At 35.1% G+C, this 18,630-nt stretch overlaps 1 protein-coding gene across 8 annotated transcripts in view; it reads right to left on the bottom strand.

Moving 5' to 3' along the window:
* The window catches only part of unc-104 (kinesin family member unc-104), a 96,361-nt gene extending 79,477 nt beyond the window's left edge, over positions 1-16,884 (bottom strand). For all 8 annotated transcript variants that reach the window (XM_089651201.1, XM_089651205.1, XM_089651204.1 and 5 more), the window contains exon 1: positions 16,806-16,884. The gene's annotated coding sequence lies outside the window, so the exon portion shown is untranslated. The remainder of the gene's footprint in view (positions 1-16,805) is intronic.
* Between the last annotated feature and the right edge of the window lie 1,746 nt (positions 16,885-18,630).

The following is an 18,630-nucleotide window of genomic DNA, read 5'->3' as shown; positions in this document are numbered from 1 at the left end:
AATGACATGTACCATTTTTTATTCGATGAATTCTTTTTAGGCGTGGTATACTTAGTGCGGCCCGCGAGTGATACTATGAATATCCAAATGGCCCCCGTCGGTAAAAAGGTTCCCCACCTCCGTTCTAAATGGATTCTCTCAAAATTTGATACTGAGGGAATCGTTCAGTCAGGAACGTAGTACGAAAAATATAACACAAAAAAAACAACACAATTACCTAACAAGTATTTGCCCATACCAAGCTTTGATCTTGCGACCTCTGGACCCAGAAACAAGAAGCTTACGACTCTGCGAGTAATTTCTTACAGGGAGATGGTAAAATATTTAAAGTTTATAATTTAGAAATTATTTAGTGTCACATTTTGTACACAAGCGAGCTCTGGGCCAACTAGAGAACAAAGAAAATGCTTTGGGTGCAATGTAATAATGCATACCGCATGCTGTTTGGACTTCCCATGCACAGCTGTACCTCCTCTATGTTCATGGAAGGATGAATTCCCGGATTTGCAGCTTTAATGAAAACAAAGGTTGCAGGAATAATGGAAAGTATCAATAACTCCGCAAATATTCCCATCATGGAATCGTCAGAGTGCAGGTTTAAGTATTGAAGCAAATTAGATAAAGCTATTGGCCTAATAATCTTCAATCCGATGGATCAATAGTGACAAAGAAAAGGTAAATCAATGATGTTTGCTTATTTACATGGTTGATTTACTATTTTTCTTAATAAGTTACTCACTTTTTAAAATTCTAATAAATTAATGTTATTAGTTGTATATATTATATATATCTATGGCATATGTGGTATTGCACTAACCTACCCACATTCCTGAATAAAGGAATTTGTCATTATTGTACTATCAAAGTACCAACGCAAAAGTCTTATAGCTTATGACGTATGAAAACCTATGAAATTGCAAAAGGATAACCCGGTAAGACAGCTTCACGATAGTTTAACTAGTCAGTTCACCCTATAAGGAACGGAGATGAGGTAATTTAAAGGATGGCGGAACAATTTTGGTAAAGTCATTGAACTTCTTACTGTAAAAATGATATAATTTTTTTACACGTAAAAAAATAAAGTCGAAAAGTGCTCGCCATAAGTGGTGAAGCAGTGTGGTAACTGCGGCAGTAAAAAATATAACGATCATGAATACGTTTAAAGCTTTTCGGTGAATTATTGAAAAGTAATAGCATCACATTCATATTGAAAATAATCACGAAAAAAGCGTTGAATAACACGAAGCTTTTTATATTTTTATTCAATTCACGCATGGCTTAAATTAACTATCTATCCACTCTATGCAGCATGTTTGCTTATTGATTAATATTGAGAATGCTAACAAAAGGAAACAAGTACACACCTAAAATATTTTCCTAAACGACATATTGCAAGTGCATACGTAAAAACTACATAAAAATCTATAAAAAAAAATTTTCACCTAGACTCAAAGGAAATAAGATATATGTTTTGAATCTTTTTATTTTGCGTCAGGTTAGTACAAAAGTAACCTCACATTGAGTTTGTGACCACATTACCTAAGTAAGAAACGAAAAACTATGTTATCACTCCATTTTCAGACAGGACTGGTTTAATTTTTGGATTATTTTCATAGAATATCGTCAATAACGACACCCTGAATTTTCACAGCATGAGCCCGAACCCTTGTACTCTCAATGGCTGCATTGTATTCACCACGAACATATTATATCAAGCAGCAGTAAAAAAAAATAATGAAAGTTCACACAGCTAATAATTTCATACGTCTCGCCAAGTGTTGCCATAATATGAGCGCAGAAAATTGTTTGGTCGAGTTCTGGGAAACTTCGCTAGTTTCCATCGGCGCCTTTCCTCGAAGCCATGATTAAAATTGACAGGCTGGGTCCGCGGGGAGCTGGTAGTTGCTGGTATCTGAAACACAGCTGGAAATACAGCCCGTCAAGAAAGCACAGAAATTTAATAAAATGGAAATAATTTTTTTCATTACTATGGCAACACCGAGTAACGCCGATTTTAGAATAAATTAAAGTAGATTCAAATGTTAGGTTATTATAGATTTTCGAATCTGACAGATTGATATTGGATAATAGACAGAAAAAATAGCATAACACAAATTTTCTTAACGCTAATTCATTGTCTAAAGGGCGCGTCTCTTCCACATTGTAATTATTATTTTGATTTAACATCATCTAAATAAATGGCAGGTACATGCAAAAATATTACATAGAAAATTTTCTCGAAGATATGATTTGAGATTTTCACGGTCAAAAGTATTATAGTGATTTGTTTTTGGGGTATTATGCCGTGTTGCGCTACCTCCTTCTTTAGCCAACGCTTCGGACAGCATTGCATTGATTGTGCATTGATGCATTGATTACACATCTACCCTGATGATGGACACTGCAATGCTGTCCGAAACATTGGCTAAAAGCAAGAGGTAGAGCAACACGGCAATAATACCCCAAAAACAAATAACTGTAAATTTTCTCGAAGCTCGAATACAAAAATTGGTTAGAATATAAATGAAAATAAGTATCACTTTCAGGAAGTATCACTAATTTCTGAACACCATTTGATGTTAGTGTGACAAATATTCACTTGGCCCACAGTGTCTTTTAAAGTCACATTATTTTCACTTGAACCATCTTGATGTTGCCATTTATAACCATTCAAACGATCGCAGTTCATTTTTGTCTTCATTTTCGTGACGGGCTGTAGCTGGAAGTATGACTGAATTACGGGCTCGAACCTCTGCTGAGCTAGCGGTACAGGCTTGGTGCAGGTTGGCGACTGGCGGCGTGCAGTTAATGAGCCGGCTGCAGGCACGATATCTCAAATTGCAGGAGGCGGTTGTTAAGCCATACAACGCTATACATATTATATGGCTGTATGGTGCATTTCTCACTGGACTCGCACATTTATACGATACACACCGTGTCAATACTAACCTAGCACAATGTTTTGAGACGTAGGAGGGTTCGGAATTTAAATTTGAATTAAAATGAATATTCGGAAATCCGAGGGTTGGCCAACACATCATAAATTTATATTCTCTGTAAGAAACTTGCTCAATCAAGTTAATAACTTTATTTATTTTGTTTACCTTTGGTCATTTTGACAACATTATTTTACGATGTTCGTAATATTTTATATATATAGTTGTTTAATTTTACCTTTTCTATGTATTTATTTTTAATTTAGTTAATTGCTACCAAATGCTTATATAATTATTTATCTAAATCTCTTAAAAATTAAACGCATAAAAGACCGGAGGTAAATCTACCAGTAGCTCAATCAGTTGTACTAGTAGCTGAATTCTGATCAAATCACAGAATTTTGGCAAAAAGTTGACTATTCATACGTTCGTTAGTCCTGGACACACTGACCCCCAGATTCCTATCCAGCTATCATTCATTTTTACTTCCCTGAACTACCTCTCCTTCCTTTCATTGAAAAGATCCTCCACTTGTTTTTTACACAGGTGGCCCCGAGGAAAATAATTTCCCTCAGGGCCTCCTAGTGTTTTTTTACACTCCACTGGAGCTAGTGTAAAAAAAGATAAAAAGTTTAATTGAAATTGAGGCTAATTTTATGCATACAATGAAAGCTGCCTCAGAGCCAACATATTATACCCCTACCGATGGTTGCCAACTTCACCACCGTAAAAAGCCATAATTTTTAAAAATAAGCTGAAAATTAGGTTTTCCGATTTTATTCGGAATTTGTGGCCAAAATTTTCAGAACGGGAAAAGTGGTATTTCATAAATATCCCACCCTAATGCGATCGTATTTCCAGTTCGCATAAACAACCCTAATTACATTGTAAGGAATATTTAAACTCGCGCTCGTAATCTCATACAGGTGCTCGTAAAGTCACAAGCTCTTAGGTTAATTTTAGAACATTTGTTTCGGTAAATATTTATGAAAAGTCAGCAAAATTTCATATTTAATTGAAACATGAAATTTATTTACATATTTAAGGGTTAAATTGAGAAAATGCTTTAGTTAAATGTTGTCTGGAATAAATCAGAGACTGGTGGTTAGTAATAATACCCAAATTAAAACCCTTGGACTTTATTAAAAATTGAGAAAATATGCAAAATAACACATTTTTTTAACCTTTTATATTTATTTTTATTAACAGAGTGATAACAAATAATAAATATTTATAGAAGTAAGTAAGAACATCAGTAAAATGTACAGCAGACAGATGGTTTAACAGTATATTATTTCTAAAGATCTGCATAAGGGTAAGTATATAATATACGTTCCAAGCTTTTAATTGATAACTCACTAATTGAGAATAATTCGTGTTTATGGAGGGATTGTCGGTCAGTTCGTACGTTCACACAACTTTGTCTTATTCATCAGACAGCTCATCTGAACGACAAAAATAGAAGAAACCCTGTTTAAATGACGTTTGATTAGTTTGGATAGTGGTTCGCGAAAGTTTAAAGGAATCGTTTCAGTCCTTCAGCAGGACTGATTTCAGTAAAATATGAACCCATGAAATATCGACACTGACAACTTGATCAGTTTGGAAAGGATGTTTATTGGTCGCTTAAGATATCGTATTGAAAACGTTAAGGGTCGCGTTGTAGCGATAAATACTTCACCCGTGTAGAACAATATTTGGGGCATTACATTTAACGGCCTTTTGTGTAAAAGAAGTCCGCGGCCTTATTACACAATGTAAAACAAGTAAGTACAAGATTACTTGGTGTCTCTTCTTATTAATGGGCCCATAAATAAGAGCGGGATCTCCCGGGGACCGGGGGTGGGTAAATAAGTTATTACAAGAGTCGAGATGGGAAGGTGTCCCTCGTGAGATTAATGTTCTGCTCATAAGATTCGCCCAGGTGCGCCCAAGTGGTGGGAAAAGCGGCATGGTCCTGCCACGGAGAGATATGTTGTAAAAATTCTTTCTGTTAAATGGGTTGTTCATGAGAAAGTGGGAAAGGTTACAATAGATCCATCAGCAGTACGCCTTTATGTATATCGTACATATTGGTTCAATGTGTTTTATCCACGGCAACGATTTGACAATGCACGTTTATTGAAAAGATTGATAAAAAATAAATAAATAAACAATAGTTTGTTAAATTTAGATAAATAACATACTTAAAGTTCAGGACTTAGGGAGAAAGACAAACATTCAAGAATAACCTGACAATACTTGAAAATCTTCTACTACCACCATAACAAGCGGAAAATGTTGCTTGTGTTGTGATGGAGGACTTAGCCAGCCGAGGAATTGAACACACTACGCCTGAGTGGGACCCAAATGTGATGCCAACTCAGCTACTGACCGGTCAAATTAGAATTAAAGCTCGGAGGTAACCCAATCATTCATTTATTCGGAATTAATGTTATCAATTATAAATAAATACAGATAAGATAATGTTGGTAGGATAGGAACAATTTTGCCAAATAATATTAATATTAACTTTACGTTTCGGCTGCGGTAGTCGAAATTAAAAGAAAAAATTAAGTCTATTTAAAATTAAAATAAAATTGTGTTTTAACTTTTTGAAATGCACATTTAAGGTGCCTAAAAATTAGTTTTTAAAACATTGGCTGTCATTAAAACCTACCTTCTATTAGTTTCTAAAACAAAACAAGAGAATATAGGTATTAATATACAAGTTTTCTGTGACATGAAACCGATGCGATGTAAGCTCTGTATTGGATGTACAATATACACCCACTGCCTGCAGCCTGTTCAAAAGGATAATAGATACTCTAGACTCTAGACAGACCAGCACATAAAAGCAAACTGCCATTGGCGTCAAATTATCCATAGATATTTAGCAAATAAGAAAATAATTACGCACATGTCAAGCAAATAAGTCAAATAAGATTACGCCTCAGTCAACCCGAGATAGCTTCAGACAACAAATAACTTAAAAAATCACATCAGCAAGAGCCTTTAAAGAAAAAAAACCATCAGAACTTCTGCTTTGCTTTCTCGTGGGTCGATTTGCGTTCACAAATATTTTTGGGCGTTTAAATCTTATTCAAACTACTAAAAATATTGATAATTTCATAGGCAAGAGCACCTGTAAATACAATTGAGTAAATGTAAATTTAATAACCATTTCTAATTACTCAACGCAAATTGGGTCATACGTATTAGTTTCATTTATCTAAGAATAGTATTCTTTAACGGCCAGGCCAAGGCGCCAGCGGGGTATGTTTATATTTTAGCCGTGCATGTTAACAATATCATATGAACGGCGCGAGGACAAAAAACATGTAGTTCATTTATTCATCGAACAAACAAATGGAGCTTTTTCTGAACAGCTACGAGTATGAAGTATGTGTAACCTGTCAGCATTTACCGGCTGGAATTTGTCGGAATTCGGTTTGTGTCATTTTAAAGTCCATATCTGGATACATTAACTGAACGCTGGCACATTTTTTTTTAATTTTTTTAATTTTTTTATTTCTATATATAATTTACAGTTTCACATAATTATTTATATTTGTATTTGGTATATTTCAAACTTATAACTAAAATATGTTGTGTGTAAGGTAGGTTTGAGAATGTGATACTGTATGTGAGTAATATTGTATGTTTCGTGAACACCTCACTAGGAGAACCTGTGCTGAGTTGTTTACGTGGTTATGTATAGGTGTGACAAGTATTTATGTGTTGAAGAAGAAAGTTTTTATTATTTTAAGTTTTAGTTTTAATTTTTATGGTTTTTGTAAAAAGAATATTCATAATAAATATGTAAAAAAAAAATGTTACTATATATTAACATATATGTAAGTGCATATATTTGTATTGTATGTGTGAGTATAGTTGGTAAAATCTCGAAAAACGTGTTTATTTATTATATACTTTTTATGGTTTAGTTATGTTTGGTTTGGAGTTATTATGTTTTGAAAAAATAAAATATCTTGGTTTTTGATCCAGGTTGTGATATGTTTTTTGTGAATGTTTGCGGATGTATTTGCAGTTAGTAGTTGCTTCAGAGTAATGGGCATACAATTAAACAGTTTAGTAGCGTAGTATTGAAAGTGTCTTTTTCCGTGTGTGGTGTGTGTTATCGGTATGTTTAGTGTTTTATTTGTTAAGGATCTGGTTTTTAACGAGGTTTTTGGTTGAATATTACAATTACAAACTCATTTAGCATTTTTTCCGAGAAGTTAGTATTGGAACACTGGATGTAAGACATGATTGAATATTTTTCTTATTGCTCTGTTCTATAAGAGATTGGCTATCATCTATTGACTATTTTCATCCTGAAGCCTCCAGCCCTGTCCGTATCAGTCACGTAGGTTTCGAAACCATGCGGTGCGGCGTCTTCCCATAATACGCATACCAATAATCTTTCCATGGATAATCACTGGGGTAATATTATGAGCAAGATAGATACTGGAGTTCTATACTATTTGTCGGTGTTTATAATTCGGGCAAGATACTAGAGTTCTTTTCTATTTGTCGGTTTTCATAATACGGGCAAGATACTAGAGTTCTATTATATTTGTTGGTCTTCAGTATGGGCAAGATACTAGAGTTCTATTATATTTGTTGGTCTTCTATTTATCAGTCTTTTTGTTAGTTCTTCTCTATTTGTCGGTCTTCATAATACGGGCAAGATACTACAGTTATATTCTATTTGTCGGTCCTTATGATACGAGCGTAATACTGGGGTTCTATTCTATTTATTGATCCTCAAAAAGACACTGGAGTTGTATATTATAAAATTCGTTGAAGAACTTAAAAATTAGTTAACCAATATCAGTCCATATTATTTTTAGGAGACGCATTTCAAATGCTTCTAAGTCTAGGTTTATGCCTGGGTCAACGTACATGTTTCCACGGCATACAGATGAATACATCTCGGCTAAGTATAAATACTTTCAAAATATGTGACATGTTTTGACTGATTCAGTAAATTTTTTTTAATCCTCCCAAAAGCTTACACATATAATGCGATGGTGTGAATGGGGTGGGGGTTGTTTTGAGCTGCAGAAGTCTGGGCGGAAATAAAAACTGGCGGATGCCACACGCCGGGGGCGGGCGGTTCTGGGGGCGGGGGGTAGTGGGGTGGCTCGAGGCTTAGGTGGGCGGGAATGACTCATAAAACCGAGACAGGGCGGCGACTGTAGGCGGCCAGCCTATGCGAGGACGCAAACCGAAATGTTACGAAAACAGGCAATCAATTTAACCCACGAGTAGAAAACGTGAAACGTGGTTTCATAATTTACAAGAAAATAATTATTACAGCGGGACATTACTTTTCAGTACCATCAGTGTGTAATCAAACATACTAATTTCGGTTGTTTGTCGTGGTTGTTTGTCTCCGTGAAATCTGGATCAATGAACTCAAATTTGCATTTAATTTATGGATCATTTTCAATATTGAAACCCAAGCGATAAAGTAACTCATAAGTACTTTATCTATTAAAGTACTTATTAGTTGCTTTATCGCTTGAGTAACTAAAAAGTAAAAATCTCTTGGAACTCAAGCGATAAAGTAACTTTTTTTATTAAAGTAACATTTTTATTATTTTTAAAATTGGAACTGATTTGTCAATAATCAAGAATTCAGACTATCCCGTGGTTTCTCGCGGGCGATGCTAGTAACGTATAATAAATTTGAGGACTATTTAACCATCACGCAATTTCTCCGTAAAAGTAGGCAGAGACGATGAAAAGCTACTCGACTTATGTCATGGCACATATACTTTGCTACTCGACTTATGTCATGGCACATACACTTTGCTACTCGACTTATGTCATGGCACATACACTTTGCTCCGTTCACAAGCATTAATACTATTCTGTTTTACCAACTCCTGACATGTCATGACTCTAACATTCAACTCACTTTATCGTGTTATATCGAGCCATAATCGGCAGAACAGCGTAAGCGACGTTTTTTGTCAAATTACGATTTTTAATGAAAGCTGTTCAATTTTACCTAATACGTATGCGATAAAAATATAACAGTTCTATCTTACGCCTGACGCTTTTTCGGTACCTGTGCCTTTTAGCGTATGAACTTCCTTACAAATCTTGTAGACGAGCAAAACAGCGCAACCGACGTCATTTGATAGCGTAAGCGACAATATGGTCGGTTACGTTCTTACGCCGAACGGTAGAGAATGTTCCAGTTTTGTCAGTTAGCGTCCATCGGATGACCAGTGCGAACGTGTCAGCGGGTGGCGGCGTCGCTTTCGATTGCAACGGAAATTCTACACGGTAAATCTATTTTTTTTTTTTTTTTTTTTTTTTACAGTAATACCGCACAAGAGTCCCAACTGCTCCCGTCTGGAGCCAGTGAGACTATGGCATCCCCAATTGGGGTATGTTGTGAGGCTGAGGGTATTGGGGAGGGGAGGGAAGATGGGGAAGAGGAAGGTGGTGAAGTACCTGGCTATTCAGATCTGGTCACCAAACACGGCTAAAGCCATTTCAAGCAACGTTTCAATTCTGAATGGTGGTCTTACACCAGGGCGATACTGAGAGTATCTTCCACTCTGGAACGTGCCGCAAATATACTATATATTATTTTAAATTAATTAATTGTGAAATAACACAAATTAATCAAATAAAATTACGTTACGTATTTAAATATTAGCATAATTAGTTATATAATATTAGTATAATTACTGTTACCTACTACGCACTGTGCGTTTAAGGGGTAAAATGTCATTGTGTTATGAAGTAAACTAATACAAAATATTTTTCTTGTGCAGATGGCTCCACAAACTCGAACGCGTAAGATGGTAGAAATAGCATTACAGTCTATAGCCAATACCTCTTCAGGTTCACCGATTATTCTGCCAAAGATAGATAGTGATTCAAGAAAGTCACCTACATTACCGAAACATTTGACTACTGTTCGTCTAGTAGATTACACTGATAGCGAAAGTGATTCGATGGACATTCTGGAACCCTCCGATAATAATTTAAGAACAATTTTATGTATTGACGAGGAGCCCCATAATCAGAAAATAGATGTTTGTGATGGGAACACTTCAGCAACAGCACATTTAAGTCCAATTGTTCAATTCTTCGATACTGAATTATGTTTAGATTTCGAACCATCTGAAGAGTCTTGGAAGCCTGACTCAGATGATGCAGATGCAGAAATGAGCGATGAAAGCTTACTTATTGGCAGTGTTAGTGATCCACATTTATCTGTTGGATATGCTGGGTTAAGGAAATCAAAATTAGTCCCGAAGAGAGTGCGAAGGAGAGGAGAAAAATGTACTGGACAGCACAAAAGTGTTAAACCAAATCCGTGTCTAAATAAAAAATGTGGCAACAATTGTGCCATTCAATTCAGTGAAGAAGATCGCCTTAACATACATGCATTTTATTGGGGCATGGCCAGCAACCAGCGGCAGAGGGACTGGCTTCTTTTGTGTATAAACAAACAGCCAATCAAAAGAAAAAGGGCTAAAAATGATAGCAGAAGAAACACATCATATAAATATTTCATAAATTGGAACAAGAAAAGAGTTCAAGTCTGTCAGCAATTTCTTTTGAAAACTCTTGACATCGGGCAAATGACTATCAGGCATGCATGCAATAATATTTTAGAAAATAATTTTTCTAAAGCCGATATGAGAGGAAAGCACGAACCATCCAATAAAACTGACCAAGAAAAAAAGGACATGGTAATAAAGTTTATCACACAATTGCCCGCTGTTCCATCTCACTACTGTCGAAATAAATCTTCGAAAAGATATCTTCCTGCCGATTTGCGTAATGTGAAAACTGTGTATAAAATATACATTGAAAATGTTAATTCATTAGATGAATCTGGGCATAGTAACATTGTGAGTCTGAATATTTTTAGAAAAATATTTAATACGAATTTCAACTTGGGTTTTCATTTACCTAAAAAGGACAAGTGTTCTTTATGTGAGAAAGTGAAAAATTTGTCCGGCGACGAGAAGCTTCAGCAAACTGAAATGGATATTTACAAAAGTCACCTCAGCGAAAAGGAAAAATGCAAAGAGATCTTCATTAATGATCAGGCTAAAAGCAAAAATGATAATGATATTTTGTGCGCAAGTTTTGACCTCGAGAAGGTGCTAAACACTCCCCATGGAGAAAGCGTAAATTTGTATTATAGTCGAAAATACGCATACTATAATGAGAGTATCTACGAAAGTGGAACGAAGAATGGATATTGCTTTCTATGGGGTGAAACTGATGGCAAGCGTGGCTGTAATGAAATTTGCACAATAATATACAAATATTTGGAAATGATTGAAAAAGCGAGGAAGAAATCCAAGGTTTTATTGTACTGTGATAGCTGCGCTGGTCAAAATAAGAACCGAGCAATGTTAGCTATGCTCTCTTATTTCATGAAAAATGCAACTTTCATTGAATCTTTAGAAATACATTTTCTGTTACCAGGTCACACCATGATGCCGGTCGATTCCATTCATGCGACAATTGAAACTTTCATCAGGCGCAGGGTGATTTGGGCTCCATCAGAATGGCCCACCATAATTTCCAATGCCAGGACACAGCCCAAAAATTATCAAATCATTGTTGTGTCACATGCAGAATTCCGGGACTGGAAATCCTTTGCTGCTGCTTACATTCCTTCAAAATTTAAAATTAAATTTGGAGAGTTACGACAGGCCTCATTTAAAAACAACTCGTCAAATATTGAAGTAATGTACGGCTTTTTCAATGAGAGTAAGATTGAGCTCTTAGACCTGGACAATGCAATCAGATCCCGATCGAGTGCCGCGATACTTCAATCGCTACCACCAACACTATACAGTGCTAAATTGCCAATATCGGAGATCAAGTATAGGGATCTTAAAGGTCTCTGCGAGAAAGGTATTATTCCTGAGAGGATGAGGCATGAATTTTTGGAACTGCCACATGGATCCTCAGTGGAAGATACCTTACCTGAATCCGACCAGGAAGACATGTGAATAGTTTTGAAAAATGTGGCTCAAACCAACAAACTTTTGAAAAATTGCCGATATAAGTGCTATTATTAAAAAAATATATACGTTGTATCTATTATGTTTATTATTTGTTAAAATATTTTTGTTTAATTTTTATTGTTTTGGAAATAACATTTTTATTTTTATTGTTTTTAGAAAATAATATTTTTTCTTAATTTTCCCTGTAAAGTACAAGCAAGATAATTAAAAAATATTACTTTAAAAATATATATGTTTTTTATTAGTAGTTACTTATGGAATACATTTATTGCATGATAAAATTTTTATAAAAATCTACTCCAAATAGCGTAAGCGACATTTCAGAGGGAAAAAAATCTGTTAGGGTTACAGGCAAAACAGCGTTACCGCCACTATCTCGACAACTGGAGGCATTCAAATAAAAAGTATTTTCATTTCATACAGGCAGTAACCAAAGATTATCAATCTTGATTAACCTAAATCCTTTTTGGAATCAATTAAGAGTGTTAATTAAAAAAAACCTTCTCCTGTATAATTTACAAATTGTCGCTTACGCTGTTCTGCCGATTATGGCTCGATATCTTCCTTAGGCTTTTCGGACTACAGCTCAATGGCAATAATAGAAATTCAAGCACTTATAGAAAAGCGAATTTGAGGAAATTTTTCACAAAAACGGCGGTATAAAATGTATCCAATTATTTTTGTTATCATCAACAACACGAACAAAGTTTATAAAATTTAAAAAAAGGTTTATTGTTCTTTATTTGTGTGCTTGCAATTTAAAAATAAGTTTGTTGAAATAGTAAGAAAATACTAATTAAGAAATTTGCCAACGCCAGCAAAAATAATCTTCTCATTCACATTAAGCAACAAAAATATTGACGGTAGAAATAATCCGCGAAGTAGCTTTGACAATAACTTCACTAAATTGCCAACGTGAGGGTTGTATCAACCAAGAGATTAACCCTAGTAGAAAAGTGTTTTAAGTTTTAATAAGAAATTGACTGAAGAATGGGTTTCACAAGAAATTGCTTGTTTTATAAGATAAGGTAAGGGGATGATAAGAAAAATCGTTAGTATGAATCAGCCATTTTCGGCCAAAATAAACAGGTAAGATTGCTCTGACCCTTGTGAAGGGTTAATCACTTATTCAGGCAGTACGTATTGGGGTGAATGGCACTGTCTTTGTTGTCTACACTTGCTTCTGGACAATAACGTATGGGACTAAAAGGATCCGGAGAAAAGAAATGATTGAAAAAATAACACAAAATAGAAATCGATAGAATATGTCAAAATTGTGAGTTTATTTACGAGAAGCATCTTTTCAGAAATCTTTTTCTGAAGCAGCAAAAACTCTTAACTTGTCATGAAATGCGCACATCGCTTTTAGTCTGGAATTTTCAGTTCAACCCAATTATTTCAGCTCATAAAAATAAAGATGACATTTTTGACAAGATAAGAATAAGAAAACAATTTAAACACGGGCGATGCCACGTCGGTTAATAAATCCAGCAATTTTACGAGTACCAATATTTAAGGTACACAAAAGTGAACACGAGAAAATCATAAAAATAATAATTAAAATTTTGTAAAAAACATTCTATTGATTTTGAATTCATATTTTGAGTAATCAACGACTTATATAAAACAAACAAAACATTCAACCATCCCACCATGAAATCGTTAATATAAGTCAGCTCAGGCAGCCACCCATAAACAGAATTTTTTAAATTATAAAGTATAGGTAGGTAATGAAAAAAATATAATTTTTAAATAATAACAATGAAAATTAAAAAGGCAACGCCCTAACTATTACTAGTTAGAAGATAGTACCTAACTTGTATGGTAAACGTATTGTTAATGAAATTTTATTACCTGTAGGTGGGTACCTACTTTAAAAAGAAATCACGATCGGCTGTCTGGAACCCTAGAATCACCCACAGCAAGTTAAAATGACTCCAGATCCCAATGCCAGAGTTGTGTAATTAAAAACTTCCAAGGGAGAAACGTGAAAGGCCAACTCTTAGCATTTTTCATAATTAAAAGTTGCTGCTGCGAATAAGAGCACAGTGAAGCTGAAATTTAACTCCACAGCTCCACGAGAAAACGCAAATTTGATTAGATATCTTCTTTTTTAACACTACAAGGTTTTCACTCCCAGAATGATCTTTTAGATTGTAGCCGGTGGCAGAGGTTGGAAATATTATTTGAATCATTCGATAATATAGAAATTTCCCATTTAAAATAATTATATTTTAGGTTATGTTAAACATCAAAATTGGGACTGATTGTGGGAACAATCCAGATTCAGTATCGTAAATCAGGTACCAAAATTATTTTATTTCAATTAATTAATTAATAATTCTAAATTTGAAATGGGTATATTTATCTTTACTAACGGTACTCGTCCGAAAGGTTAATTTCTGATCGTCTCTAAAATTGACAACGTATGTTTTTGAAAGGCAATGATCCTAAGGCGAATACTTTCAGTTCAACAAATCCTACAATTAAAACATCCCTTGTTTTTGGAGTGTCTAATTGACCTGCGATTCTAAATATAATCGGATCTGATAAACGTCGCTAAGTATCCAGTATCTTTGGGCAATTTGGGCATTTGCGGCGTAAGAGGGGACTTCGGACGAGTATTCCAAACAAGTTCGGAAAACTGTTGGGCACAAATATTTAAAAATTAATGTCCTAAAAAATGTTATCCTGTACTTGTCAGTGTTTTATCCCTGGTTTATCAGGGTGAACTAATAATACGTCCAACTTCACTTTAGAATATATTAATCAGATCACGATTCACAATGTAAGGCTTAATATTAAACACATAACCGTCCTGTCGTCAATCGTAACCCCAAATTCGCAACATTAACCCCACACAGGGGGCCCCGAGGAAAATAATTTCTCCCAGGGCTTATGACATCTTTGGGGATGCTGTGATGGGAATCTTTTTAAGGAAAGGAAGTAATGGGAAGAAAAATATATGAGGGGTGGGTAGGAATCTGTGGGTCAGTAAGTCCTGGAGTGCCGGACGTATGAATCCATCCACAGCGGTGAAAGGCAATGGGTTGAGAGTCCGACTGGAGAGGTCAAAGGGTTTCCCTAAACCGACCTCTCCTGATCCGGCCTGCCACTGTAGGTGGGCCGACACACCCGCCACCAATATCTGGACAAACCTCACCCCATAAACCTGGGCACCCCTGCTAAATCACCAACCACTACCACTTGTGAAGTGACATCTCGCTTTCTGTTCAGGCGACGTAAAAGAAAGATAAATTACAACGGAGCTCTCAGCGGCAGGACAATCACATCAATTTTTCATGCGGATAATAAATGTTATTTTATTAATTACGGGAACTGTCATGTGTGAGGAGGAGAAAGGAAAGAAGTAAGTGTTGTAACGTTGCTTATCAACTTGAAACCTTGAAAATGGGTTTATAGCAAGAAACATTTGACTGTCATATACATGATGTAACTATAGTCTACCATGCTCTTTAAAACTTCGAAATCTCCTTAAATACGTTTAACATTAAATCAACATTTAGGATTTCCTAAAAGTAATTTTTTTGTATCCTTAAAATCTATTTTGAAAATTGTGATGATTCTGTATAGAATAAATAGTAAAAAAGGTTTTTTATAGATATCAACCTAATATCCATACTCTATAGGCCCCTTCACGGCTTAACATAACCCCTAGCAATGCCGGGTAAACGTCTGTAAGTAAATATATTTTTGGTTTATTGTGACTACTTCCTTGTTCCTTCTCCGTAATATCAACACAAAAAATACGCTGCCCCCCTCTTACTTAGAAGCTGGCGACGAGCGACGCTCCTGCTAGTGGCTACGATAATAATAATAAATAATAACTAATAACCTATACTTGTTTTCAAATGCGAAGTTGCGAAGAATGTTTTTAAATGGTATTTTCTCACAAAGTGTGGGTTATTTTAACCTAAAGCCTATGCTTAGCCTAATTAAGATTCAGCAAGAACTTCATATTTTTAACTCCGCGGCTTGATTTTTTATAGGTAACCTGCACTCACAGACATAGGAATTATAATATTCATATTCATATGTCTATGCCTGCACTACAAATTTGTCGAGATCGGCGGCTAAACCATTCAAGATGACGGTAATATTATTATGACGGTTATATTATATATTATAATTATATTATAATTCATGTAGATGAAGAATTAATTGATGAATCACAATCCAGCTGTTGCGGATGGGAACGAATAAAATTTATTTTATAATAATGTAGGTAGGAACTAAATGCTATATATGATACGTTGGTAAGTAAGTACCTACCACTTTCAAGTGATCACGTAATAATAAAGAAGCCTTGCAATGAATTTGCATAAAGAAACTGGATGATTTTCATAAATGACTTCGTTGTACACAAATATTTTTTGCCAATTTTTTCATAATACTCTAATTTGTAGATATAAAAATTAAGCCATTAAAATCTCTCGCAGTAAAAGCTCAGAACGATCATGTTGCAGGTTTGAGCTTAAAAAAAACAAATAAACGAGTACAAAACAACGTAGATAATGTAGGTACTTAACAATCTTTACATGATTCAGCCTTATTTTCAAGTTCTCTAAATGTTCTCTAATAAACCATTTTGCAGTAAGGTCAGACGTTAACAAGTCGAGTAATAAACAAGTTTAATCAATGCACGGAAAACACTAAAATACGTGAAAAATAACCGTGAAAGATAATATGTTTTCCGCAAACGAGCAAGCTGTATTGATTATCATCGTACCTACGGAACATTCGTTGAATATTACACAACATTTGGCTGATTCTTCGCCCTCTTGGCATATTCAAGGACAAAGATAAACATTATAATTAATTCAAACACAAAACAGTAATAGCTTACCGATTAGTATCAGAATTTCCCAAATTTTCCGGACCTCCAGAGCGATACACTTCCCACTAGCAAACTACTTTGACAGTGATCTGACGTTTCGGCTGTATATACATCTGAAGTTAGCTGCATGTGTCAAACTGCGACCTTTTTTCCAAACATCGATTTATTATTTTTTCTACCCATCGAATAGGATGTTATTAGAAGTTTTTTGAATAATAATAACACTTAATCGGTGATCTCTTACAATGTCTGCTGAAGTCGTGGAATGTCAGTTTCAAGGAAATAAGTTAGTATTACGAAATTCCAAATCCCTTTCCACTCATGCGTAAAAATAATGTGGTCTTAGTCATTGGTCATCAATGGCATATTATATTAATACGTTGTCAAATTCTGTCTCAAACTGGAACTTTTTTGCTGTTTTAATTAAGGCGGCCAAGCGGGTCGCTTAATTTTCTATGACAGCCTACTTGATTCTGTGCAACTACTACACAAACTTGATTCCGTGCAAAGGAGGGCAGTCCGTCTGATAAACAATTTATTGTTAACAGACCGATTGCCATCTCTAATGCACGGACGCAATGTGGGCATACTGTGTCTGTTCTACATATATTTTAATGGAGACTGTTCTAAGGAACTAGCTTTTTAAAAAAAAAGAAAAGCCCCTACTTAAACCCGTTTCCCAATGCTGCTCATCCGGGTGGTGACATAGCTCCCCTGCCTTTACACTGTACAGACAGGGGCGCTCTTGTGAGGTGTCACATCCATTAATAAAATAAATATGAAACACATAATATCAACAACTTACCAAGGAGCCTGATTTTGTGTGCGCTTTTAACCCTAAAGTTATTGGGTTTTATTTTCATGACCTGATTGTGTCTCATTATATATTTTTTAAATTCTTTGCACCACAAACATTTATTGTTTTATATTTATCTTTAGCTATACTTAAAAAGCTCAAACATTAGTAAGGAGATTGTCAATAAATCTCGTTGTTGTAGAATAAATGTGTATAAAAATCTCATCCCAAATTGCAAAGACTATACATATTTAATATAATGGCACTGGGACTGGGACTATGGTTTCCCTATTTGAAGAATGTTGTGAGGCTGAAGGAAGTTGAGGAGGTGAAGGAGTAGAGGAATGATAGGAAATACCAGGCTGTTCAGATCTGGTCACTAAATGAAAGAGGTCTATAGGTACCTACCTAAGAGTCCAGAGCAAACACTGCCACGGAGATTTCATGGGAACGCACAATTGCATACATTGCGTACTTGAAGTGAATGTGTCGTCGCAGCATTCTGCTGATACGCTCATATCTGATTTCACAATAAGTTATGAGTTGTTTTAAATTTTAAATAAAGATGTCATGATGCATGAATTCACTGTATAGATAATACACACTATGCCTTCCATGTAGATTTGAAAGGAAACCAATATCGCCACTGACGTAGTACCTTATGATTTTAACCCATTTAGCATGCACTCTGTTTCTCTTACACTGCCTGGCGTTGTATATCGCCATTACATTTTTGAGTAAATTTAAAATTCCATAATGATGAAACAGGGTTCAATTTGAAATTTGAATCTGATCAGTTTGAATTTTGGATCTCAAAAAACACCCCCATTGTATTTCTTTTGTTCTTACTATTCCATGCGTGAATTACTGCCTGTCACCTGTCTTAAACATTTGATATAATAATGCATAATATAATATTATTATGATTTAGGTACTTCTATGACTAAAGGATGGTTTACACAATGAATTTGAAGGCATTGTCAGTGCTAAGTGTAGTGATAAGTAACAATTTAGTTTCTGTAATAGAATCATTCATAT

The sequence above is a fragment of the Hesperophylax consimilis genome, chromosome 1 (assembly GCF_061612785.1).
Source record: "Hesperophylax consimilis isolate HC1 chromosome 1, BYU_Hcon_1.0, whole genome shotgun sequence".
Classification (NCBI taxonomy): Eukaryota; Metazoa; Arthropoda; class Insecta; order Trichoptera; family Limnephilidae; genus Hesperophylax; species Hesperophylax consimilis.
Note: the sequence above shows the minus strand (reverse complement) of the source record. Positions and strands in the feature narration are given on the sequence as shown.